Raw genomic sequence first — 27,983 nt, 5'->3', positions numbered from 1 at the left:
CACACACAAGCGCGACACATTGTTGGGCTAGGCCTAGAACGGTGCGCGGGCAGGCGGGGCGGATTTTTACCGTAGTAAATCCTTCGCTCGCTTGCGCTTCCCCACGACCCACGTTGAATGCGCGTCATGGAGGGTCGTGTGTGACGTGGGGGGCATGCGTGGGGCGGCCGCTGCCCTCATGCGTCACGTCGTAGTAAAGAGGCGGCTCGCGCCTTCCCCATAAAAGAGGAAAACGCAGAGGCGCGGCTCATTTACTGAGTGGACTCGGGTCGGGGTCTTCAAGGCGTCCGCGCCCCACAATCACGGGGTGGAGAACAGTCACCTCGCCCGTCCCCTCAATTCCTGCTTGCTTGCCAGGTGTCCCCCATGCCCCCAAGGTGGCAGGCGATGGAGGCAGGAAACTGGGCCGTCGCTGATTCGAGCAGCGGGTCGGTCTCGATTCCTTGCGCCCCAATGGCCGGATTGGTTGAGTGGGGTAGCCGAGCCCCGACCCCGCTCCTTTATAAGAAGGGGGAGGGGGATGGCATCCCACATTCTTTCATCATCCGTCTCCTTCCACTCTAGCTCCTTTCTTCCATCTGCCATGGCGAGAGGAGGCGCCGGCCCTTCGACGGTGGCAGCGAGGGTCTCTGCTCGACAGCACGTCCCTCCTCCCCAAGAGCTCGCGGCGGCGGAGCCAGCCATGAGAGGAAGGGGGAGGGGGCGAGGTCGAGGTCACCGTGGCGCTCGGGGAAGAGGGGGGCGGGGCGGCGCACCGGCCTTGCCTCCGCCAGCGATGCCTCCCCCAATGGAGGGCCACGTCGGGGACCAGCCCCGAGAGTTCTTCATCAGGCTGCGCCGGCCACCGCGTCGTCGTCTTCGTCTCCCTACTCCATTCGCTCGAGAGATGGAGCTCGACCCGCCACAGACCCTCAGGTTGCATATGAGGGGTTGTGGGAATGGTGGCATGCGGGTCGACGTCGACTTTCCCGCTCCTCACGTCATGTACCTTCGTCACGGATGGAAGACTTTTGTTCGTGTCCACAGCCTGACGGCGGGGCTCGTTCTCTACTTCAAGTTAATGGAGAACGACCTGCTCTCCATCAAGGTCTTTGGGGACCTTGGAACTCGCCTGAAGTGCTGCATGGAGAGCTCCTCTGATGATGGAGACTCCTCTTCAAGCGGGAGTGACGAGGAGGACAGCGACAGCGACGACGAGGGCGTCGAGCGGGGGGACGCCGACCTCGACTCCGACTGACCGCGTCGCCCCTCCCTCGGCCACACGCCCTGCCGAGGGCCTTCCTCTTCAAGCTCTCCATCGGCGCGTTCCCCATCGCCTCCTTGGGCGGCTCGCGTAGGAGGGCCGGAGAAGACGAAGAAGGCGGGTGGCAGGCCGTCAAGTCGGAGTACGCGGGCACCGATGCCTTCATCGCGTATTGTTGGCCCGCTGCCTCATCTTCTGCTGCTCGTACCTCGCCTAGGCGTTCTTTTTGCCCTCCTGCCATCTCGTTCCACCTTCTGAGGAGAGGGACAAGAAAGGGATTACAGGCATCTTATCTCTTTTTAGTTTGTAAGCCTGCGGGCATTTGTTAAATATGAAACTTGTAATCCCCTTGCTCATGTTTTTCATTCCGTATGAACTGTACCTGTATGGGATGTTTTTAATGAAAAAGGGTGCCTGCCGGGTTCTTTGTGCGTGAGCGAGGCCCATGCCAAGGAATGAATCCTTATTATTTTTCAGATAAACATTGTCGCCCGGCAACAGGCCTTGTCGTCCCCTTACTTCACTCGACCATTCTCACGCTATTGGCGGAGGCAGGGGCGAAGTAGGGTTAGGCCCTTCGTTTATTTCCTTGCCACCGCGACTACGACCCAGTTCCGACCCAGGGAATAGTTCTTGGGTATAGGAAGAAGGGGGAGCACGGTGGCCTAGGAATAAAACGAGGTTTCATACGTCCCAACTCTATACGGAAATGCACAATAGGGGATAAAAGACTTATCTGGATCTGCAGCCACCCCGGCAGCCTTGGCTTGCCGTGGTTGGATTCTTGTGTCTGCAGCCCCCAGCAACCTTGGCTTGCCGGGGCCGGAGTGCTGGTTTGTTCTCTTTCTTCCAAACAACTCAGCAGAAACGTCCATGTACCCTGCAAACCAAAGAGGACGGAAAGGAACAGACAGACGCACACTCGACCTCTATGCTAGGGGTTAGTCGCCGCTAAGCACTATCAACCCTAACCGAGGGAGAGACTCAACCTAGCATGCATGCTAAAACTTAGGGCGCCAGCGCTTCATTTATTTTTGCTCAGGGTCTGCGCCTGGCTTTGTACAGAGGGTTACATGCCTTGCCGGTAAGGCTTGTACAAAAGGTGGTTTGCCGGGGGGCTCGGCAACCGCGCCTTTTGTGTAAAACTTGCGAGGATGTTCAATGTTCCAGGAGTTGCTCACTGGAATAGCATCTTCGGTCTCCAGGCGGACTGCGCTGGGCCTGGTGACTCGTATTACCCGATAAGGGCCTTCCCACTTCGGCGTCAACTTGTTGGAATTCTTGGCCGATTGAACGCGCCGAAAAGAAGGTCGCCTTCCTCAAAGCTTCAGGCATGCACCTTGCGGCTATGATAGCGGCGCAAGGCTTGCTGGTAGCGCGCTGCTCTCACAGCCGCCCGAAGACGATCTTCCTCAAGGAGTGTTGCGTCATCTTGCCGCAATTGCTCTTTCTCAAGCTCGTCATAAGCGAGCACTCGAGGTGACACATATGTGAGTTCCGTGGGGAGAACTGCTTCTGCCCCGTATACCAGGGCAAAGGGTGTCTGGCTGGTTACTCGATTTCGCGTCGTTCTGATTGACCAAAGAACCGCCGGCAACTCATCAATCCAGTGCCTTCCGCTCTTGTGCAGCCTGTCAAAATTATTTGTCCTTAGGCCTCGCAGTACTTCAGCATTTGCCCTCTCCGCCTGGCCATTGCTCCGTGGGTGTGCCACAGAAGCGAAACAGACCTTGCTGCCGAGGTCTTGGATGTATTGCATGAAGGTGTGGTTTGTGAACTGCGTGCCGTTGTTGGTGATGACTCTGTTTGGCACACCAAAACGGCAGACTAGCCTCTTGAAGAACTTGACAGCTGACTGCGCTGTCACCTTCCTCACTGCCTCCACCTCCTGCCACTTTGTGAACTTGTCGATTGCAACGTACAAGTACTCAAAGCCCCCAACAGCGCGGGGGAAAGGGCCCAGTATGTCGAGCCCCCAGACCGAGAAAGGTTAGGAGAGAGGAATTGTTTGAAGGGCTTGAGCTGGTTCATGAAGCTTCTTCGAATGGAACTGACATGCTTCACACTTGGTTACTAGTGGCGTTGCATCCTGGAGGGCAGTGGGCCAGAAGAAACCTTGCCGGAATGCCTTGCCGGCAAGGGCCCTCGACCCTGTCTGGGAACCACATATGCCTCCGTGTATCTCTGCCAACAACGCCAGTCCTTCCTCCCGGGGAATGCACTTCAATCTAACATAGTTCGGTCTTTTTCTGTACAGGACGTTGTCGACGAACTGGTACATGGCAGACCGACGGGCTACTTTCTCCGCTTCTTCCTGCTCCTCGGGGAGTTCCCCTGTTTGGAGGAATCGGACGGTATGCTGTGCCCATGCCGGAGCCTAGGGCTCGATGGCAAGGATCAAAGGCATTTCCTCTGCCATGGGAGCGGCTGTCTCTACGGCTAGGGTTTGACGCCCTCCCGGAGTCTGTCGCCCTGTGGCAGGCTTGGCGTCCAAGGCAACACCCTTGCCGGCAGCTCCTGGGAGCTTGGCGGGAAAGTACTTGCCCGGGCCTGATTTCCTGCGCTTGTTCTGCTTTGTCGATGGTTCAACGGATGGTTGAGTTAACTGAAGCACAAAAGTACCTGGCTCCACAGGTAGTTTGAGTGCAGCGCGCTCCAACAGGTAATCGGCGGCGTCGTTCTCCACTTGGGGAACATGCTCCGCCTATATACCGTCAAAACGCTCCTCCAGCTTCCTCACCTCATTCACGTAGGCCTCCATCAACGGGCTTTGATAATCTTTGTTAACTTGCTTGACGACGAGCTGTGAATCACCTCTGACGATAAGCTTCTTGATCCCGAGGTCTGCCGCAATCCTGAGACCGGCAAGCAACCCCTTGTACTCAGCAGTGTTATTTGTTGACATCTCCCTGGGAAAGTGCATATGGACTACATACATGAGGTGCTCTCCGGTGGGCGCGATGAGTAGCACACCAGCACCGATGCCTTCCAGCAAGAAAGCCCCGTCAAAGTACATAACCCAGTTGCAACTTGTTTCCTTGCCGGGGACAGTAGTCTCCTAGATCACTTCGTCGAGCGTCGAGGTCCATTCCGCAATGAACTCTGCCAAGACTCTGCTCGAAGTACTTTCAAACTTCAAACCAAAGATCGACAGTTCCAAAGCCCACTCTACAATCCTCCCTGTCGCGTCTGGGTTATGCAGTATCCGTTGCAACAGGAGGCGGGTGACGACGGTGATTTCGTGGGCTTGGAAGTAATGATGCGGCTTCCTCGAGGCCATAAGGAGGCCGAAGAGCAATTTCTGCACACCGGAGTACCTTGACCTAGCCCCCTACAAGAGGGAGCTGCCAAAGTAAATCGGGTGCTGCATCATCTTGTTCTTCTGCACCACTTCACTTGGTTGCATGGGCCCCGTCCCGATGGCATCAGACTCTACTAGGGGCCTTGCCTTGCCGGCACCAGGCCCTGCCGGGGGGAGGTCTGGCTCGCCATCCGCCGGTCCTGCCATTGCCACTGCCTCTTCATCGACCTCCCTTTGTGCCACTAGCACGGCGCTGACCACTTGATTCGTTGCCGCAAGATACAATAGCAACAACTTTTGTGGTTTAGGCGCAACCAGTATTTGTGTAGAGGAGAGGTATTTCTTCAAATCCTGCAGTGCTGCTTCGGCCTCTGGGGTCCACCCCATTGGGCCTGCCTTTTTCAAGATTTTGAAAAAGGGAAGGGCACGCTTAGCAGACTTGGAGATGAATCTGCTCATGGCGGCAACGCAGCCAGTGAGCCGACGCACATCCTTGATCCGCTTGGGCGCCTCAATCTGCTCAATGGCCTTGATCTTATCTGGATTCGCCTCAATCCCGCGTTGTGACACAAAGAACCCGAGAAGTTTGTCGGACGGAACACCGAAGGCATACTTCTCAGGGTTCAACTTGAGGTTGATCTTGCGCAGATTTGCAAACGTCTCTTCTAAATCTTGTACAAGTGTGGCCCTATCCTTGGTTTTGACCACTATGTCATCCATATAATCTTCCATATTTCTATCTAGCTGGGGCTCAAAACCAATTTGGACTGCTCTTGCAAACGTCGAGCCAGCACTCTTCAACCCAAAAGGCATTCGCAAAAAAGCAATATGTACCACATGGGGTGATGAATGCTATCTTCTCTTCATCTTCTTTTGTCATGAAGATCCGGTGGTATTCTGAGTAGGCATCGAGGAACGATAACAAGTCACACCCGGCTGTGGAGTCAACAATATGGTCAATGCGCGGCAACGGGAAAGGGTCCTTTGGATAGACCTTATTGATATCTGTGTAATCAATACACAGCCTCCACTTCCCATTTGCCTTGCACACCACCACCGGATTGGCCAACCACGTCGGATGGAGTACTCCTCTCACCAAGCCTGCTGCTTCCAACTTCATTATCTCCTCTGTGATGAATTCCTATCTTTCCAAAGCTTGCTTCCTGACCTTCTGCTTGACGGGTCGCGTATGAGGACAGACAGCAAGATGGTGCTCAATCACCTCCCTGGGAACGCCGGGGATGTCGGATGCTTGCCATGCAAACACATCGACATTCGCCCGCAGGAAGGTGACGAGCGCGCTTTCCTATTTGCTGGCGAGGGAGGAGCTTATGGTGAAAGCCCCTCCCGTTCCATCCTCCTTGATGGAAACCTTCTTGGTCTCTGGTGGTGCAGCTCTAGATTTCTTGCTTTTGCCGGTGGAGCTCTCTGGCACGTCCACGATGGGAGCACAACACCCCGAAGAGGTGCGCTTGTCGGAGTGGGTGCGAGAGGTCTTGCCGGTCTTCTTCCCTACTGGAGCTTCAGCGGGAGGAGCAAGTGCCTTGGCAGCAGTCGCCGCCACTGCCTCCCGGTAGAGTTGGTCGGCGCAGATCAGCGTGTCCTTCTTGTTGGAGGGGACGGTGATGATGGTCATCGGTCCAGGCATCTTCGGCGTGTTGTAGGCGTAATGCGCCGCCGCCATGAACTTGGCTAGTGCCGGGCGGCCGAGGATCCCGTTGTAGGGCAAGGGGATCTCGGCTACATCGAAGACAATCCTCTCCGTCCTGTGGTTCAACTCGCCTCCAAACGTCACAGGCAGCGTGACCTTACCCTTCGGCTGACTCCTTCCCAGGTTGACCCCTTGGAACGTGCCCGTCTCCTCGAGGTCTCCATCAAGAATCTACAGCCTTTTGATCACAACGGGCGAGATCAAGTTCAGACCGGCCCCGCCGTCAACTAGCATCTTTGTCACCTTGAGGTTGCGTATCGTTGGTGAAACCAACAATGGCAAACACATGACCACAGTTGTGCGATCAGGGTGGTCCTCGGTGTCAAAGATGATAGGCATGCTGGACCACTTTAGTGGCTTCTAAGCGCCGAATGATGGCTCCGCCGCTGTGATCTCACGCGCCCACTGCTTGAGCTGGCGGTGAGAGGTATGCAGCGAGGCGCCACCATCGACCCACATGGCCTCCGTAGCTTTCTGGAACTCATGCTCGTCGGACTCGTCATCCTCGTCACGATCATCATCTTCCTACTTCTTGTCGCGGCCTCGAGCAGGCCTCTCTTGCTGGTTATCCTTGCCGCTGTGGCCTCCTTGGCCGCCACGCTTCTTGCCGGATCCTTCGGCACCATCCTGACCCTTCTCCTTGTCCCGCCTCTCATACTCGGCTTTTTTTCTTTTCAGCAAGCAGCTCAACTTGTCAGCAGTTCTGGAGCTCGTGGCCCTTGGTACGGTGGATCTTGCGGTATTGCTTGTCGGAGCCTCCTCGCTTGTCGGCAGCCGCCAAGGCCCGGCAAGTGGCGCACCCGGCAATCTCCTTGCCGGGGTCGTCTGCCTTGGCCTTCTTCGCAGTGCTAGTATCGTCGGATCCCTCGATGGCAAGCACGGCCTTGCCCTTGCACTTCCTGTTGCGACGCCAAAGATGTCGGGGAAACGACACCTATGGAATCACTGGGATCCCTTCTATGGTTGGCGGGCGCGAGGATGTGCAAAGAGCAGGTCTGGCAGTCAGCACAAGGATTGTTTACCCAGGTTTGGGCCACGAAGATGCGTAATACCCTAGTCCTGCTTTGGTGTATGTATTTGAGTGTTCTTGAGCTCTTGAGCTAGCTGTTGGAAATATGCCCTAGAGGCAATAATAAATGGTTATTATTATATTTCTTTGTTCATGGTAATTGTCTATTATTCATGCTATAATTGTATTGTCCGGAACTCGTAATACATGTGTGAATACATAGACCACAACCTGTCCCTAGTAAGCCTCTAGTTGACTAGCTCGTTGATCAACAGATAGTCATGGTTTCCTGACTATGGACATTGGATGTCATTGATAACGGGATCACATCATTAGGAGAATGATGTGATGGACAAGACCCAACTTAAGCATAGCATAAAAGATCGTGTAGTTTCGTTTGCTAGAGCTTTTCCAATGTCAAGTATCTTTTCCTTAGACCATGAGATCGTGCAACTCCCGGATACCGTAGGAGTGCTTTGGGTGTGCCAAACGTCACAACGTAACTGGGTGACTATAAAGGTGCATTACGGGTATCTCCGAAAGTGTCTGTTGGGTTGGCACGGATCGAGACTGGGATTTGTCACTCCGTGTGACGGAGAGGTATCTCTGGGCCCACTCGGTAATGCATCATCATAATGAGCTCAATGTGACTAAGGCGTTAGTCACAGGATCATGCATTGCGGTACGAGTAAAGAGACTTGCCGGTAACGAGATTGAACAAGGTATTGGGATACCGATGATCGAATCTCGGGCAAGTAACATACCGATTGACAAAGGGAATTGCATACAGATTGATTGAATCCTCGACACCGTGGTTCATCCGATGATATCATCATGGAACATGTGGGAGCCAACATGGGTATCCAGATCCCGCTGTTGGTTATTGACCGGAGAGGCGTCTCGGTCATGTCTGCATGTCTCCCGAACCCGTAGGGTCTACACACTTAAGGTCCGGTGACGCTAGGGTTGTAGAGATATATGTATGCGGAAACCCGAAAGTTGTTTGGAGTCCCGGATGAGATCCCGGACGTCACGAGAGGTTCCGGAATGGTCCGGAGGTAAAGATTTATATATGGGAAGTCTTATTTTGGTCGCCGGAAAAGTTTCGCGCTTTATCGGTATTGTACCGGGAGTGCCGAAAGGGGTCCGGGGGTCCACCAGCCCCGGGGGGGCCACATGGGCTGTAAGGGGTGCGCCTTGGCCTATATGGGCCAAGGGCACCAGCCCCAAGAGGCCCATGCGCAAGAGATAAGAAAAAAGGGAGAGTCCTAAAGGGGGAAGGCACCTCCGAGGTGCCTTGGGGGGGAAGGACTCCCCCCTGGCCGCACCCTTCCTTGGAAGAAGGGGCAAGGCTGCGCCCCCCCTCTCCCTTGGCCCTATATATAGTGGGGGGAAGGGAGGGCAGCAACATCTAAGCCTTGGACGCCTCCCTCCTCCCCTGCAACACCTCTCTCTCTCTCTCGCAGAAGCTTGGCGAAGCCCTCCCGGAGACCCGCTACATCCACCACCACGCCGTCGTGCTGTTGGATCTCCATCAACCTCTCCTCCCCCTTGCTGGATCAAGAAGGAGGAGACGTCGCTGCACCGTACGTGTGTTGAACACGGAGGTGCCGTCCGTTCGGCACTCGGTCATCGGTGATTTGGATCACGGCGAGTACGACTCCGTCATCCACGTTCATTGGAACGCTTCCGCTCGCGATCTACAAGGGTATGTAGATGCACTCCTTTCCCCTCGTTGCTAGTAGACTCCATAGATGCATCTTGGTGAGTGTAGGAAAATTTTAAATTATGCTACGATTCCCAACAGTGGTATCAGAGCCAGGTCTATGCGTAGTTACTATGCACGAGTAGAACACAAAGTAGTTGTGGGCTTTGAGTTTGCCAATTCTTCTTGCCGCTACTAGTCTTTTCTTGTTTCGTCGGCATTGTAGGATGAAGCGGCCCGGACCGACCTTACACGTACTCTTACGTGAGACAGGTTCCACCGACTGACATGCACTAGATGCATAAGGTGGCTAGCGGGTGTCTGTCTCTCCTACTTTAGTCGGAACAGATTCGATGAAAAGGGTCCTTATGAAGGGTAAATAGAAATTGGCAAATCACGTTGTGGTCATACGTAGGTAAGAAACGTTCTTGCTAGAAACCTACAAACCACGTAAAAACTTGCAACAACAATTAGAGGACGTCTAACTTGTTTTTGCAGCAAGTGCTATGTGATGTGATATGGCCAGAAGATGTGATGAATGATATATGTGATGTATGAGATTGATCATATTCTTGTAATAAGAATTGCGACTTGCATGTCGATGAGAATGACAACCAGCAGGAGCCATAGGAGTTGTCTTTATTATTTTGTATGACCTGCGTGTCATTGAATAACGCCATGTAAATTACTTTACTTTATTGCTAAACGCGTTAGCCATAGAAGTAGAAGTAATCGTTGGCGTGACGACTTCATGAAGACACAATGATGGAGATCATGGTGTCATGCTGGTGACGAAGATGATCATGGTGCCCCGAAGATGGAGATCAAAGGAGCATAATGATATTGGCCATATCATGTCACTATTTGATTGCATGTGATGTTTATCATGTTTTTGCATCTTATTTTCTTAGAACGACGGTAGCAAGTAGGATGATCCCTTATAATAATTTCAAGAAAGTGTTCACCCTAACTGTGCACCGTTGCGAAGGTTCGTCGTTTCGAAGCACCACGTGATGATCGGGTGTGATAGATTCTTACGTTCGAATACAACGGGTGTTGACGAGCCTAGCATGTACAGACATGGCCTCGGAACACACGCAATACACTTAGGTTGACTTGACGAGCCTAGCATGTACAGACATGGCCTCGGAACACGGAGGACCGAAAGGTCGAGCATGAGTCATATAGAAGATACGATCAACATGGAGATGTTCACCGATCTTGACTAGTCCGTCTCATGTGATGATCGGACACGGCCTAGTTGAACTCGGATCATGTTTCACTTAGATGACTAGAGGGATGTCTATCTGAGTGGGAGTTCATAATCAGATGAACTTCATTATCATGAACATAGTCAAAAAATATTTGCAAATTATGTCATGGCTTGCGCTTTAGTTCTACTGGTTAAGATATGTTCCTAGAGAAAATTTAGTTGAAAGTTGGTAGTAGCAATTATGCGGACTGGGTCCATAAACTGAGGATTGTCCTCATTGCTGCACAGAAGGCTTATGTCCTTAATGCACCGCTCGGTGTGCTGAACCTCAGCGTCGTCTGTAGATGTTACAGAAGCATCTGACATACACGTTTTGATAACTACGTGATAGTTCGGTGCGGTTTAGAATTGTGGCACCAAAGACGTTTCTGAAACGTCGCAGAACATGTGAGATGTTCCGAAGACTGAAATTGGGATTTCAGACTAGTGCCCACGTCAAGAGGTATGAGACCTCTGACAAGTTTCTTAAAGCCTGCAAACTAAGGGAGAAAAGCTCAATCGTTGAGCGTGTGCTCAGATTGTCTGAGTGCCACAATCGCTTGAATCGAGTGGGAGTTAATCTCCCAGATGAGATAGTGATAGTTCTCCATAGTCACTGCCACCAAGCTAGTAGAGCTTCGTGATGAACTATAACATATCAAGGATAGTTATGATGATCCTTGAGCTATTCGCGATGTTTGACACCGCGAGAGTAGAAATCAAGAAGGAGCATCAATTGTTGATGGTTAGTAAAACCACTAGTTTAAGAAGGGCAAGGGCAAAAGGGATACTTCATGAAATAGCAAGTCATTTGCTGCTCTAGTGAAGAATCCCAAGGTTGAACCCAAACCCGAGACTAAGTGCTTCTGTAATGAGAGGAACGGTCACTGAAGCAGTACTACCCTAGATACTTGGTAGATGAGAAGGCAGGCAAGGTTGACAAAGTATATTGGATATACGTCATATGAATGTGTACTTTACTAGTACTCCTAGCAGCACCAGGGTATTAGATACTGGTTCGGTTGCTAAGTGTTAGTAACTCGAAATAAAAGCTGCGGAATAAATGGAGACTAGCTAAAGGTGAGATGACGATATGTGTTGGAAGTGTTTCCAAGGTTGATGTGATCAAGCATCGCATGCTCCCTCTACCATCGAGATTTGGTGGTTGCGCTGAACATGATTGGATTATGTTTACCGCAAATCGGTTATTCATTTAAGGAGAATAATGGTTACTCTGTTTATTTGAATAATACCTTCAATGGTCTTGCACCTAAAATGAATCTCGATCGTAGTGATACACATGTTCATGCCAAAAGATATAAGATAGTAATGATAGTACCACATACTTGTGGCACTGCCACTTGAGTCATATTGGTGTAGAACGCATGAAGAAGCTCCATGTAGGTGGATCTTTGGACTCACTCATTTTTGAAAAGATTGAGACATGCGAACCATGTCTATTGGTATATATGCATGAAGAAACTCCATACAGATGGATCATTTGGACTCACTTGATTATGAATCACTTGAGACATGCAAATCATACCACATGGGCAAGATGACTGAAAGGCCTCGTTTTCAGTGAGATGGAACAAGAGAGAAATTTATTGGAAGTAATACATTTTGATGTATGCAGTCCAATGAATGCTGAGGCATGCAGTGGATATCGTTATGTTCTTACTTCACAGATGATTTGAGTAGATGCTGAGTGTATTTACTTGATGAAACACTAGTCTGAATTATTGAAAGGTTCAAGCAATTTCAGAGTGAAGTTGTAGATCGTCGTGACAAGAGGATAAAATGTCTGTGATATGATCATAGAGATGAGTATCTGAGATACGAGTTTGGCACACAATTGAGACATTGTGGAAAGTGTTTCACAATTAATACCGCCTGGAACACCATAGTGTGATGGTGTGTCCGAACATCATAACTGCACCCTATTGGATATGGTGCATACCATGATGTTTCTCATCAAATTACCACTATCATTTATGGGTTAGGCATTAGAGACAACCGCATTCACTTTAAAAGGGGCACCACGCAATTCCGTTGAGACGACACCGTTTATAGAAACCTAAGTTGTCGTTTCTTAAAAGTTTGGGGCTGCGATGCTTATGTGAAAAAGTTTCAGGCTGATAAGCTCGAACCCAAAGCGGATAAATGCATCTTCATAGAATACCCAAAAACAGTTGGGTATACCTCCTATCTGGAAGCAAAAGTAATTGCTTCTAGAAACGAGTCCTTTCTCGAGGAAAAGTTTCTCTCGAAAGAATTGAGTGGGAGGATGGTGGAGACTTGATAAGGTTATTGAACCGTCGCTTCAACTAGTATGTAGTAGGGCACAGGAAGTTGTTCCTGTGGCACCTACACCAATTGAAGTGGAAGCTTATGATAGTGATCATGAAACTTCGGATCAAGTCACTACCAAACCTCGTAGGACGACGAGGATGCGCACTACTTTAGAGTAATGCGTGATCCTGTCTTGGAAGTCATGTTGCTAGACAACAATGAACCTACGAGCTATGGAGAAGCGATGGTGGGCCCATATTCCGACGAATGGCTTGAGGCCATGAAATCCGAGATAGAATCCATGTATCAGAACAAAGCATGGACTTTGGTGAACTTGCCCGATGATCGGCAAGCCATTGAGATAAATGGATCTTTAAGAAGAAGACGGACATGGACGGTAATGTTACCGTCTATGAAGCTCGACTTGTGGCAAAGAGTATTTTCACAAGTTCAAGGAGTTGACTACGATGAGTTTTTCTCATCCGTAGCGATGCTTAGGTCCGTCGGAATCATGTTAGCATTAGCTACATTTATGAAATCTGGCAGATGGATGTCAAAACAAGTTTCCTTACCAGTTTTCGTAAGGAAAGGTTGTATGTGATACAATCAGAAAGGTTTTGTCGATCCTAAGGATGCTAAAAGGTATGCTAGCTCCAACGATCCTTCCATGGATCAGAGCAAGCATCTCGGAGTCAGAATATACGCTTTGATGGGGTGATCAAAGTTTTTGGGTTTATACAAAGTTTGTTAGAAACTTGTATTTACAATAAAGTGAGTGGGAGCGCTACAACATTTCTGATGAGTATATGTGAATGACATATTGATGATCCGAAATGATGTAAAATTTCTGGAAAGCATAAAGGGTTGTTTGAAAGGAGTTTTTCAAAGGAAGACCTGGATAAAGCTACTTACATATTGGGCATCAAGATCCATAGAGATAGATCAAGACGTCTGATGATACTTTCAAAATACAGCACACCTTGACATGATTTTGAAAGAGTTCAAAATAGATCAGCAAAGAAGGAGTTCTTGGCTGTGTTACAAGGTGTGAGTATTGAGTGAGACTCAAGACCTGACCACAGCAGAAGATAGAGAAAGGACGAAAGGTCGTCCCCTATGCTTTAGACATAGGCTCTATAGTATGTTATGCTGTGTACCGCACATGTAGCGTGCCTTGCCATAAGTTGGTCAAGAGGGTACAATGGTGATCCGGGAAAGGATCTCATGACAGCGGTCGAACTTATCCTTAGCACCTAGTGGATTAAGGAATTTTCTCGATTATGGAGGTGGAAAGGAGTTCGTCGTAAAGGGTTACGTCGATGCGAACTTTGACACTAATCCGGATGACTCTGAGTAGTAAACCGGATTCGTATAGTAGAGCAATTATTTGAAATGGCTCCAAATAGCGCGTGGTAGTATCCACAAGATGACATAGATATTCGTAAAGCACACGGTTCTGAAAGGTTCAGACCCGTTGACTAATAACCTCTCTCACAAGCATAACATGACCAAACCAGAACACATTGAGTGATAATCACATAGTGATGTGAACTAGATCGTTGACTCTAGTAAACCCTTTAGATGTTGGTCACATGGTGATGTGACCAGTGAGTGTTAATCACATGGTGATGTGAACTAGATTATTGACTCTAGTGCAAGTGGGAGACTGTTGGAAATATGCCCTACAGGCAATAATAAATGGTTATTATTATATTTCTTTGTTCATGGTAATTGTCTATTATTCATGCTATAATTGTATTGTCCGGAAATCGTAATACATGTGTGAATACATAGACCACAACCTGTCCCTAGTAAGCCTCTAGTTGACTAGCTCGTTGATCAACAGATAGTCATGGTTTCCTGACTATGGACAGTGGATGTCATTGATAACGGGATCACATCATTAGGAGAATGATGTGATGGACAAGAGCCAACTTAAGCATAGCATAAAAGATCATGTAGTTTCGTTTGCTAGAGCTTTTCCAATATCAAGTATCTTTTCCTTAGACCATGAGATCGTGCAACTCCCGGATACCGTAGGAGTGCTTTGGGTGTGCCAAACGTCACAACGTAACTGGGTGACTATAAAGGTGCATTACGGGTATCTCCGAAAGTGTCTGTTGGGTTGGCACGGATCGAGACTGGGATTTGTCACTCCGTGTGACGGAGAGGTATCTCTGGGCCCACTCGGTAATGCATCATCATAATGAGCTCAATGTGACTAAGGCGTTAGTCACGGGATCATGCATTGCGGTACGAGTAAAGAGACTTGCCGGTAACGAGATTGAACAAGGTATTGGGATACCGACGATCGAATCTCGGGCACGTAACATACCGATTGACAAAGGGAATTGCATACGGATTGATTGAATCCTCGACACCGTGGTTCATCCGATGATATCATCGTGGAACATGTGGGAGCCAACATGGGTATCCAGATCCCGCTGTTGGTTATTGACCGGAGAGGCGTCTCGGTCATGTCTGCATGTCTCCCGAACCCGTAGGGTCTACACACTTAAGGTCCGGTGACGCTAGGGTTGTAGAGATATATGTATGCGGAAACCCGAAAGTTGTTCGGAGTCCCGGATGAGATCTCGGACGTCACGAGAGGTTCCGGAATGGTCCAGAGGTAAAGATTTATATATGGGAAGTCTTATTTTGGTCGCCGGAAAAGTTTCGCGCTTTATCGGTATTGTACCGGGAGTGCCGAAAGGGGTCCGGGGGTCCACCAGCCCCGGGGGGGGCCACATGGGCTGTAAGGGGTGCGCCTTGGCCTATATGGGCCAAGGGCACCAGCCCCAAGAGGCCCATGCGCAAGAGATAAGAAAAAGGGAGAGTCCTAAAGGGGGAAGGCACCTCCGAGGTGCCTTGGTGGGGAAGGACTCCCCCCTGGCCGCACCCTTCCTTGGAGGAAGGGGCAAGGCTGCGCCCCCCCTCTCCCTTGGCCCTATATATAGTGGGGGGAAGGGAGGGCAGCAACATCTCAGCCTTGGGCGCCTCCCTCCTCCCCTGCAACACCTCTCTCTCTCTCTCGCAGAAGCTTGGCGAAGCCCTGCGGGAGACCCGCTACATCCACCACCACGCCGTCGTGCTGTTGGATCTCCATCAACCTCTCCTCCCCCCTTGCTGGATCAAGAAGGAGGAGACGTCACTGCACCGTACGTGTGTTGAATGCGGAGGTGCCGTCCGTTCGGCACTCGGTCATCGGTGATTTGGATCACGGCGAGTACGACTCCGTCATCCACGTTCATTGGAACGCTTCCGCTCGCGATCTACAAGGGTATGTAGATGCACTCCTTTCCCCTCATTGCTAGTAGACTCCATAGATGCATCTTGGTGAGCGTAGGAAAATTTTAAATTATGCTACGGTTCCCAACACTAGCTACCATGTGTGTGTTGCCCAAAAGATCCGAATACTCCTCCTGGACGCCTCGGGCCTCCTTTTATAGACAAAAGCGGTTGCCACAGTGGCACACAGGAGGTGGAAAGGTGTACAGTGCGCAAGCTTATTGCTTGTCATTACGGGACAAGACGCATTAAATGCGCTCCCTTAGGTGTCCCGTTGCTTTACTGGGGATGGCAACGAGGCATGTCCCGTCCGTCGCCGCTCTGTCTTGCTCCGACGTGCGTCCAGGCCAGCGAGGCATGCAGCGCCACGTAGGCTGGCAGGCTGCTGAGATGGCGTGCTGGAAGGATCTTGACAAAGATCTGCATGTCACCACGCATGTGCTTGCTGAGCCGGTCTGGAAGCCGCACGTCGCCACGCAGGTGCCTGCCCAGCTGGTTGGGCTGGCAGCTGTATGGGAACGGCGGTGGAGCTTTGGCGGACGCGGGCCTGGCTGCGGCCCCGTAGGTGTCTTCGGCAAGGGCCTTCCCGGGGCCCCGGCAAGGGTCTTGCCGTGGCATCGTGTTCGTCCCCGGCAAGGGTCTTGCCGGGGGTCTCATGAATTTCCTCGGCTAGGATCCCGCCGAGGATCGTCGTCTTCTGGTCCTCATCTGTTCTTGTGTGTTTATGATCTTGACAAAGATCTGCATGCCACCGCAGAGGTGCCTCCCGAGCCTTGGCTCCAATGTGGTTGTTGGTGGTGTTGGAACCCTTGGGCTCAAGGGTGGCTGCTGGCATCGGGCAAGTTGCCCCAGCAAGGCTCTTGCCGGGGCTGCGGAGGCTGCCCCGGCAAGGATCTTGCCGGGGGAGTCCCCCTCGCCATCTTGCTCTTTGTGTTTCTTGGTCTTGGCGTTGCTCTGGTCGTCTTGCGCTCCGGCTTCCCTCCTCTGCCCTGCCAAGTGTGGCCGCGGGCGTGGCTTTGACTACCCGTGCACAAGTAAAGGGGTCAAAAGGAGAGCCCCTACTTTTGTACACCGACAAACCGTTTGTTTGTATGCATGTCAGACAAATTACGACATTGGAAATACAAGCATGGTCTAGGCCCACATGCGAATGATACTTGGCAGAATGTTCAAATGAGGCATGCGGGAGGCTGCACTCGACCGGAGGGCGGCATGACCGATGGAGAAGAGGGTTGGAGAGGATGAGAAATAAGCAACGCCACATGATTATACTTGAACGGCTCAAATAAACAATAAGTTGTCTCATTTTCCCTTCCGTCTTGGTCACGGAGTAAGATACTCCCTCCGTTTTTATTTACTCTGCATAGTAGGTTTGACTGAAGTCAAACTTCATAAAATTTGACCAAATTTATAGAAAAATATGAACATTTACAATAGCAAATCTATATGACGTGAAAGTATATTCAATAATGAATCTAATGGTATTGATTTGTTATTGTATTTGTTATTTTTTCTGTCTATAAACTTTGTCAAAGTTTACAAAGTTTGACTTTGAGCAAATCTAAAATGCGGAGTAAATAAAAACAGAGGGAGTACGCAGGGACTAGTATATAGTTACTACTGCCGGAACATGGTAAGTTGGACCCCTAAATACGGGCACGGACCGAGCACACCTCAATTATTCCTTCAAACAGTTGGACACCTAGATTAGCACACCATCTGCCTACTTAATCAAGTGTTACGCTTCACTAGTTGAAAAGGAAAAGGGTGGTACCGTACCAAAAACCACCACACTTGGGGCTAGGGTAACGACGCTCGAATTTGGCCGAGAAAATAGGGAAACTGACATGTGGGTCACGACCTGTCAGGACGACGTGGCACAGACTAGTCCAATGGAGGAGCTGGCCCACGACCTCCTCGCCACCGGCAACCGGTCATGTGGGTCGTGGGGGCCAGCAACGTGGCGCAGCTCCCGCACCGCCTCTAGACATGGCGACCACGGTGAGCGACACGCTCATCATCGCTGGATACGGTCGGCTTTAGTGTGCGAGGGTGGCGTTAGCGCGGTGGCACAACCAGCAGATCAACACCCGGCTCATCGAGGATGCACGGGGCGCCGAAGTGTGCGCGCGTCGTGGCACATCCGCGGAGTGGTGTAGCGCGGCCAACTGCATCCCCAGGACCTGAGACCATGCCGAGTCGTCTTGCTTTTTCACTGTCATGTGGGGATCGCATGTGAGCAAAGGGCATCTCCAACGTTGCAGCTGACTACCCTGGCACACCAAAAACCCTCGTCCCTCGTGCCGTCGCGCGATGCGTTCCCAGCCGGCGCCAGCTGCCCGCATTCATGCCGTCCATCCGTATGCCATCATTAAGAGGCTTGGTGCCCGAGGAACCAACTCCGGCCACTTAATGACGCACCCAGACGCTTGGCCTCACCGGAATGCCCTACGTAAAGCGGCAACGCCCAGCTAAACTCCACACCATAGCGCATCGTCCTGCTACCTGGCACCACATCCGCCATGACCGCGAGCGCGAACGCTCTGCGGGAGAGCTTGTGTCGGAGTAAATGGCCACGGGTAGCCTAACGGACTCCCACCGGCTCTTCAAAAATTATCAGGTCGATCGAGCCTTCAAGCATCCAAAGCATAGGGTCGCCTTCCCCAGGCCGGCTATCTCCCGAGCCGACTCCTGGAAGGCGACCCGGCCTCAAAAACTTTCCCAAAGAGAACCACAAGATGGCCGACTCCAGGAAGCCGGCCCCAAGAGGACCGACTCCCAGAAGCCGGCCATGAAGAAGGCCGACTCCCAGAAGCCGCCAAGACTGCACCCTCAAGGGCTGCACCCACATAACGGTGATGAGACGGGACGTGGCTACAGTACAACCTGCCACCCCCGAATCTCGGAGCACGCGTGGCCACAGAGCGCCGTACGGGTCGGCCATCCCCCGTCCGGCGCAGCACTATTGCCATGTTGACCATGACACCACCCACGACCGGCGCCAGTACGGCCCGCGGGCGGCGGGCCCCTTCAGCCAGAGAGATGCTCGAAGGCGGCCAAGCCTCCCCCAGTCGGCCTGGGGCATAGCCGGCTCCCAATAGCCGGCTACCCCCACCCTCGAAGTATGTGCATCATTAAGGAGACAAGACGAGGTAAGGCTACAGTGAGAGCCCGCAAGGCGGCGGCACTGTGGCCATGCTTACTTCGACAAAGCCCTCGTCATCAGAGGCGAGGCTACAGTAACCAGCCACCGACAAGACCCCCAGGCGGTGGGGCCGGCCTGTCGGCCAAGAGGCCGGCAGCTAGCGGAACCCACCAGTCGGCGGGCCCCAGCGGTCGGCGGAGAAGCCGGCGAATACAGACACTGACGGCTAGAACCCGCGTCCAGCCGGATTACCATTGTACCCCTGGGGGTAGGCCTATATAAACCCCCCAGGGCACCCATGCAAAGGGTGGAGCTCTTAGAGTTTTAGACACCACATAGAGAGAAAAGGAGAGCTAGCCTTGCCCTTCTTCTTCCTCTAGCCAAACAGCTCAAGGAGCCTCTTGTAGTTACTTGTGTTGATCTAGTGATCATGCGGAGACCGCACAAAGCAGGACTAGGGGTGTTATCTCCACGGAGAGCCCCGAACCTGGGAAAGATTCGCCGGCGTGCATGTCTTCGCCTCACCCCGTTTCCAGGCACCGGCGATGTCTTACTGGCTCCCACAATGATAAGCCATCCGTTGGCATATGTCGCACCTACCACCCGACATTTGGCGCCCACCGTGGGGCCAGGTGAACCGTCGTCCGGAGACCTGTTCTGGACGGGAACCCCTTTCCTCCCGCACGAGCGTAGCCAGCCCGCCATGCCCGATGGCGCTTGCCCCAACGCGCTGCAAGGCGTCGACAACGCCTGCGCGGCGAGCTGCCTCGCCGATCTTCTTGGCAAGGCTCGCATCTCCGACGAGCCTGCGTCCGACGCGGGCACAGACATCCCGGAGAGCCACCTTGTCAGCCTCCTCGACCAGCTCCATGTCTCCAGAGAGCTTGCAGTGGACTTGGAGTTGGTCGGCTCCACCGACCCGATGCTGCTCGACTCCGACACGGCATCGCTTGACCCCTTCCCCACCAATGTGGTGATCATCAACGACCCTCTCCCTCGAGCCGACAGTGGCAGCAGTGCTGTCACTGAGGTGCTGGTCATCAGCCACGGAGCCGTCTCAGGCGAGAACGCCCACGACGTCCTACAAGCGGCGCTGCACGACTTATCCGTCCCCATCCCGGCCGACGCCGACGCCGAAACTCTAGAGGCACACCGCCTCGCCCTCGTCGCGGAAGGCCAGAAGATAGCATCCATGAGACGCCTCATTGAGGCTCACCAGCGCGAAGTCGACCATGCCGCCTTCGGTACGCCGTCTCCTGGCGGGCCGAGCCGAGTCCGCTTCGTCAAGAAGCGTGGCGCAGCCATCGCCAGCATGCTGGGAGCAGACCGCCCAGTCTACGCCACGCCGCTCGAGAACCTGCGTGCCGCTCAGGCGGCCGCGGATGAGGTGAACGGGCTGGGGGCTGACGAGCTCCCCTACGTGACTAGACGCAGCCAGCAGCTGATCGACGCTGCCGCAGGGCAGCATATAGCCAGCGCCCGCGCTGAAAGTCCTCACCCATGCTGAGAGCACGGCGCGACATCCCGGATGCCGACTGTAGACGGCGCCCGCGCAAGAAAAGACAAGGAGTCAGCTGCTAGCCGCAGTCGGAGTTGGCTCACCATCGAGCGTGACGCAGAAGGCCGCCCCCGAGCTATGGAACGACGAGGCGATCCGCCTCCTCCCCCGCCTCGTGGGGAGAGATATCCCACACCGCCGCCTGTCACGCATCTGACTCTCGGCGGCCGACTGGGCCACCGCGAAGGAGTCGGCGAGAGTGACGCCCGCCACCAGATCGACCGCCTAGCGCGATCCCTGGCGCTAGAAGAAGATGATGATGTCGGCCTGCCTTGCTTTGCCCCCCGCATCCACGACGAGCCCTTCCCCAGAGGGTTCTCACTCCCAAGAGACACGCCTAAATACAACGGCTCCATGAAGCCGGAAGACTGGTTAATCGAGTACTCCACCGCAGTCCGCATAGCAAAAGGCAACCGGCGCGTTGCCGTGAAGTACGTCCCGCTCATGCTTCAAGGCACGACACACACTTGGCTGAACAGCCTCAAGCCCTACAGCATCAACAGCTGGCTAGACTTCACGGAAGTCTTCGTCCGCAACTTCACCAGCACGTACAAGCGGCCTCCCAAGCCCCGCCAGCTCTCCTTGTGCGTCCAAGGGCCCAGCGAATCAACTCGCGACTACCTCACGCGTTGGGCCGAGCTCCGCAACTCCTGCAAGGGGGTGCACGAGGTTCAAGCCATAGAGTACTTCACCGCCGGGTGCCGAGAGAGCACACTCCTCAAGCACCAACTCCTCTGCGACGAGCCGACCACCCTCGACAAGCTGCTGATCATAGCAGACAAGTACGCCACTGCCGACTCCTCGATGAAGACCGAGCTTCGAGTGGATGCCTCTGGGAAGGTGCTCGCTCCGGCTCCCAAGACGCCGGCTGGCGACTCCAACCAACGCCCTTACCAAAACGACAACAAGCGCAAGGCCCCTATGCCGCCTTGCACCAGCCGGCAAGTAGCCACAATTGAAGACGAACAACCCGAAGAGCGGCCCGCTCCCAAGAAGCAGAAAGGCGGCAGGCCGGCATGGCAGCCGGCTTTCTCCTACGAACAAACCCTTGATGCTCCCTGCAAGTTTCACAGCGGCGCGAAGCCGTCCAACCACACGACACGGAAGTGCCATTGGCTCAAACGGATCTCCAAAGGCGAGGGGCTGGTACCGCCTCCACCTGCTGGCCCACCGCCTCCGGCCCCTCAGCAGCCGGCTGTTCGACCAGCAGTCGGAGCCATTCAAGATGAGTTTCCAGATGAGCACGCCGCCTACGTTGTCTTCACAAGCCAAGTTGAAGACAGGCGCAGTCGGCGCCATCAGCACCAAGAAGTCAACGCGGTCGCCTCCAACAACCCCGAGTTTATGCATTGGTCTGAGAAGCCTATCAGCTGGAGCCGGGCCGATCACCCAGAGGTGATGCCGTCTCCCAGCTCCTATGCATTGGTGTTGGACGCCACCCTCGCGACAGAAAGGCGAGCTGCCCGTTTCTCTCGTGTACTGATTGACGGTGGAAGCAACATCAATATACTGTACCTTGACACCATGGAGAAGTTGAACCTCAAGATGAGGCAACTCATGCCAAGCCGGACTGTGTTCCATGGCATCGTACCCGGCCTGTCCTGTTCCCCAATTGGCAAGATCAAGATGGATGTTCTCTTCGGAGACAAGGATCACTTCCACCAAGAAGCGATCTGGTTTGAAGTGGTGGATCTAAAGAGCCCTTACCACGCATTGCTTGGCCGACCTGCCCTGGCCAAGTTCATGGCTGTGCCCCACTACGCCTACCTCAAGATGAAGATGCCGAGTTCGAAGGGGATCATCACCATAGCCGGAGACTACAAGAAATCCTCCGAATGTGCTGCAGCCAGCAGCCGGCTGGCCGAGTCCCTCGTGATTGCTGAAGAGAAGAAGATGCTGGACCGAGTCGTGGCCATGGCCGGCAAGCAGCTGGCCCTGTCCCCCGACTCCAAGGAGTATGACGCTCAAGGCTCCTTCCAGCCAGCCAAGGAAACCAAGAAGATACCGCTGGACCCGGAGAACCCGGAGAGGTTTGCTGTCATTGGAGCAAACCTGGACAGCAAATAGGAAGGCGAGCTCGTTGACTTCCTCCGTGAGAATCGGGACATCTTTGCATGGTCCCCAAAGGACATGCCGGGTGTTCCGAAGGATTTCGCCGAGCACAAGCTGCACGTTCGAGCAGACGCAAAACCAGTCAAGCAACCTCTCCGCCGACTGTCGGAGGAGAAGAGAAGGATTGTAGGAGAAGAGATAGCCCAGCTCCTGGCAGCCGGCTTCATTATGGAGGTGTTCTTTCCAGAATGGCTTGCCAACCCAGTCCTTGTATTGAAGAAAAACAACAAATGGCGCATGTGTATAGAATACACCAGCCTCAACAAAGCCTGCCCCAAAGATTCATTTGCCCTACCCCGAATTGATCAAGTGATAGACTCCACAGCCGGATGCGAGCTGTTGAGTTTCTTGGATGCATACTCAGGCTACCATCAGATCAAGTTGGATCCAGCCGACCGCCTGAAGACCGCCTTCATCACACCATTCGAAGCTTTCTGCTACCTGACTATGACATTCGGCTTGAGAAATGCCGGTGCCACTTTTCAGCGTTGCATGCAGAAATGCCTCCTCAAGCAACTCGGCAGAAATGCCCATGTCTATGTAGACGATATTGTGGTGAAGACGGAGAAGCGTGGCACCCTGCTGGAAGACCTCAGAGAAACATTTGCCAACTTGTGCCAATTTCAGATCAAGCTCAACCCTGAGAAATGCGTGTTCGGAGTACCAGCTGGCCAGCTTCTAGGCTTTTTGGTCTCCGAACGCGGCATCGAGTGCAACCCAGTGAAGATCAAGGCCATAGAGAGAATGGAGATTCCTACCAAGCTGCGAGACGCCCAGAAGTTTACCGGGTGCCTGGCCTCCCTAAACCGCTTCATCAGCCGACTAGGAGAGAAGGCTCTCCCCTTGTATCGACTCATGAAGAAGTCCACCCACTTCGAGTGGAACGACCAAGCAGACCAAGCTTTCCACGAGTTGAAGAAGATGCTGACCACGCGGCCTGTCCTGGCAGCGCCGACTGAGAAAGAGCCCATGCTCCTTCACATTGCCGCGACTAGCCGAGCGGTCAGTACAGTTATTGTGGTCCAACGCCTAGAAGAAGGCCGGGCTCAGTTAGTCCAGAGGCCGGTATATTATTTGAGCGAAGTACTGTCCACGTCGAAGCAAAACTACACGCACTACCAGAAGATGTGCTATGGAGTATACTTTGCTGCCAAGAAGCTGAAGCCCTACTTTCAAGAGCATCCCATCGTGGTCGTATGCACTGCCCGCTTGCCGAGATCATAGGCAGCCGGGATGCATCCGGCCAGGTGGCTCAGTGGGCCATTGCGCTGGCTCCTTACACGATCTTCTACCAGCCCCGCACTGCCATCAAGTCCCAAGCATTGGCCAACTTCCTTGTCGACTGGGCCGAGACCCAGTACCTACCGCTGGCTCCTGACTCCACTCATTGGCGGATGCACTTTGATGGATCCAAGATGCGCACCGGCTTGGGAGCCGGCATCGTCCTCACCTCTCCCAAGGGCGACAAACTCAGATACACACTGCAAATTCATTTTGCCGCCTCCAACAATGTGGCCGAGTACGAGGTGCTCATACACGGGCTCCGGCTAGCCAAAGAGCTCGGCATACGCCGGATCCTGTGCTATGGCGACTCGGATATGGTAGTCCAACAATCATCCGGCGACTGGGACGCCAAGGACGCAAACATCGCGAGCTACCGATTCCTCGTCCAGCAAATCAGCGGATACTTTGAAGGATACGAGTTCCTCCACGTGCCACGGGCCGACAACGAGCAAGCAGATGCCCTGGCATGGATCGGCTCCACCCGACAAGCTATACCAGTCGGCGTCTCTCGTCAACGCCTCCTCAAACCGTCTGTCAAGCCGTCTCCAGAATCAGACTCCATCTTCCTACCGCCTGCCCCTGATGCAGTCGGATCCAACTTGGGGAACCCAGCAGGCAGCTCGGGGACTTCGATAGGCGGCCCGGGGACTGCCGTAGTCGCACCCGGCTCGGGGACTTCAGAACCCGGCCCGGGGACTACAACAGTCGGCCCGGGGACTGCAACGACACAACAGGCGGTGGCTGACTCCAACTCTTCAGCACCCAACCCACCCACCCTGGCCGCAGTAGCCATATTGGCGATAGAAGAAGCCGCAGCTCCATCATGGGCCCAACCCATCCTCAACTTCCTAGTAAACAGAGAGCTGCCGACTGATGAGATCTCGGCAAGACAAGTTCAACGCCGAGCCAGGGCATACACAATAATTAATAGAGAACTCATCAAGCGTAGCGTCACTGGAGTCTTCCAGCGCTGCGTCGAGCCAGAGAAGGGCATAACAATCCTCAAGGACATCCACCATGGCGAATGCGACCACCACGCTGCCTCAAGATCACTTGTCGCCAAAGCTTTCCGCCATGGTTTACTGCTTTGGAAGACGCCAACGAACTAGTCAAATGCTGCAAAGGGTGCCAAGTCTTCAGCTCCAAGCAGCACCTGCCTGCTTCTGCACTCAAGACCATCCCCCTCACCTGGCCCTTTGCCGTCTAGCGGTTGGACATGGTGGGCCCATTCAAGACGGCGCGCGGCGGCATGACACATCTGCTTGTCGCCGTGGACAAATTCACCAAGTGGATTGAAGCGAAGCCAATCAAGAAGCTGAATGGGCGGACTGCCGTGACATTCATCGCATATATCACCACTCGGTATGGCATACCACATAGCATCATCACCGATAATGGCACGAATTTTGCCAAAGGAGCACTGGCACATTTCTGCGCGACACAGGGCATCCGACTGGACTTAGCGTCCGTTGCCCACCTGCAGTCAAACGGCCAAGTCGAGCGAGCAAACAGCCTCATCCTCTCCGGCATCAAGCCCCGACTGGTCGTACCACTAGAGCGTTCGGCCGGCTACTGGCTCGAGGAGCTGCCGGCTATCCTCTGGAGTCTGCGTACTACCCCGAACAAGTCAACCAGCTTCACTCCTTTCTTCCTTGTATATGGTGCCGAGGCTGTCATCCCAACTGACATCGAGTTTGACTCACCTCGGGTCACCATGTACACGGAGGCGGAGGCCAAGGAAGCGCGAGAAGACGGCGTTGACCTGCTGGAAGAGGGCCGACTGTTAGCACTCAGCCGGTCCGCCATCTACCAGCAGGGTTTGCGCCGTTACCACAACCGGAAGGTCAATCCAAGATCCTTCCAAGAGGACGATCTTGTGCTCCGGCTAATCCAGCGAACAGCCAGCCAGCACAAACTCTCGGCCCCTTGGGAAGGCCCCTTCGTCATCAGCAAGGCCCTAGGCAACGACTCCTACTACCTGATCGACGCACAGAAGCCGAAGGCACGCAAGAGAGATGATTCCGGCAAGGAGTCGGAACGACCATGGAACGCCAATCTCCTCAGAAGATTTTACAGTTAAAAGCAGTATCTACCACGCTACCTTTTGTATTAAGTACAAGACAACGGGCCGCCCGAGGTGTACCCGGGGACTACCCTCTTTTATCTATGTATGACAAGTGTCATACCTATGAATGTATCGTTACATTTGATTTTCTGTCGGGCACCGGGTTCGACCAGTCGGCCCGGGGACTTGCCGCCTTGAGTTATATTAAAGTTCTACCTGCAGTCAGACAAGTAGTGTGCCAGCACCCGAGCCCTCTCTTGTTGAAAGTCGCAGCTCGAAGAACCGACTGTCCGACTGGCAAGAGCCAAAGGCAGGAAAGGCTGTCCACACCAAAAACGGCTAAGGACTAATGAACCTATATAACACAAGCCGGCCTCCCACCACGCCTACCAGCTATCAGAACAGCTGGCTGGCCGGCTTCCCATTCACTTTGCTACAATCTAAGAAAGCTAGAGTACTTGCCCTCCCAACCGGCCAAGCACTTCTCCAGCCACAGACTGCAGAGCAGCTGTCCGGCTGGGAAGGCGGCGACCAAGGGCGGGCGGCAAAGGAAACAGCCAAAAGATGAAAAGCAAGAACAATGGGAAGCCAAACACATGCATGATTATATTTACACAAAAGGCCTTCAACAGGCCAACATTCAACATAGTTTGAAATACACCCCCAGTGGGTGGAACTGCGCAAACTTAACAAAATATTGTTCAAAGAGTAACAAAACAGGAATGTAAAGGCGGCAGATCAGGCCAAGGGCGCAACAGGCGAGCCGGGCTGGTCGGTGGATACGGCAGTGTCGGCTGGAGGAGTGGCCGGCTGGTGAGTCTCGGCTTGATCATCACCGACTGCAGGCGGCGCACTCGCACACGCCTCATTGCTGGAGGCACGATCAAGTTGAGGCTGGCTGGTCGCTCCACCGTGTGGCACGGCGTCTTCACCATCCTCCTCCTCCTCCTCGCCCTCGTCGCTGGAGTCGATTTCCTCCACCGAGTCCTCACCATCTGCTGGGTTCAGCCCGGACCACTCCTCCGATTGAGCAACGCCGTTATCATCCACCTCAGGAGCAAAGGCGCTGGTGTCGGTGTAGTCGGCGATCGCCGAGGCACGCTGGATGATAGCCGGCCGCGCCGGCTCCAGCTCCGTGTCGGCCTCCTGCCGCCAGGTGGCCAGCTGGTCCAAGCTCAGCTCAGGATACCAGGCTTTGACGAACTCCAGCGCCCGCCTGGCGCCTGACCGAGCCGCAGAAGCCTTCCAGGCCTCGAAGCGGCCAACCGCTACCTCCAGCCAGTCGGCAGTCCGATTGGGGGTACGGGGAATCACCTCGCCTAGCCAGAGAGCAGCCAGCACTTGCGCCCCAACACGCTGAAGCCGGCGGAGCATGCGGTGAGCCGGCTGAAGGCGGGCTTGGATCGCCAGGAGCTGCTCCTCAAGCGACCGACGAGCGTTTGGCGCGATCTCAGCGCCAGCCTGCCTTTGCGCCTCGCGGTGGGCCTCGACGACCTGGTTTGCGGCAGTAGAGTAACCAGGGAAGTACTCTGCACAAGAAAGAAAGGAAGAGAAAAAGAAAAAATACAAAGTTAGAGAATGAACCAAATGGCAAGCGGCAAGCAAGGAACGAAGAAGAAGGCGGCCTACCGTCAACCAAGTCTTCGATCTGGCCGTAGCCATTGATCAACGACTGTCTCGCCTCAGCCCAGCTCGCCGCCTCGGTCTCGTACTCGGCTTGGAGGGCGGCTTCACTGTCCTGCACCACCTTCAGGGCCACCTTGTGGCTCTCCTCCTGGTCGGCCAGCTTCTTGACCAGGCGGTCATGCTCCTGAGCGAAGGCGTCAAACTCGGCTTCCTTGGCGCGAAGGGCGCCCTGGGTCCCACCCAGCTGCTCCCTCAGTTTGGCATTGGCCGCTACAGATATGGCAAAGAAGAAAAAAGCAATAAGAACGAAGTCGCCAGGAAAGATCCAGCCCGACTGCTCAACAGTCGGCCCGAATCTCGGGGACTACACCCAGTGGGTGCGCTGACGCGCC

The sequence above is a fragment of the Triticum aestivum genome, chromosome 4D (assembly GCF_018294505.1).
Source record: "Triticum aestivum cultivar Chinese Spring chromosome 4D, IWGSC CS RefSeq v2.1, whole genome shotgun sequence".
Lineage (NCBI taxonomy): Eukaryota > Viridiplantae > Streptophyta > Magnoliopsida > Poales > Poaceae > Triticum > Triticum aestivum.
The sequence above is the reverse complement of the archived record's forward strand: the minus strand, read 5'-3'. Positions refer to the sequence as shown.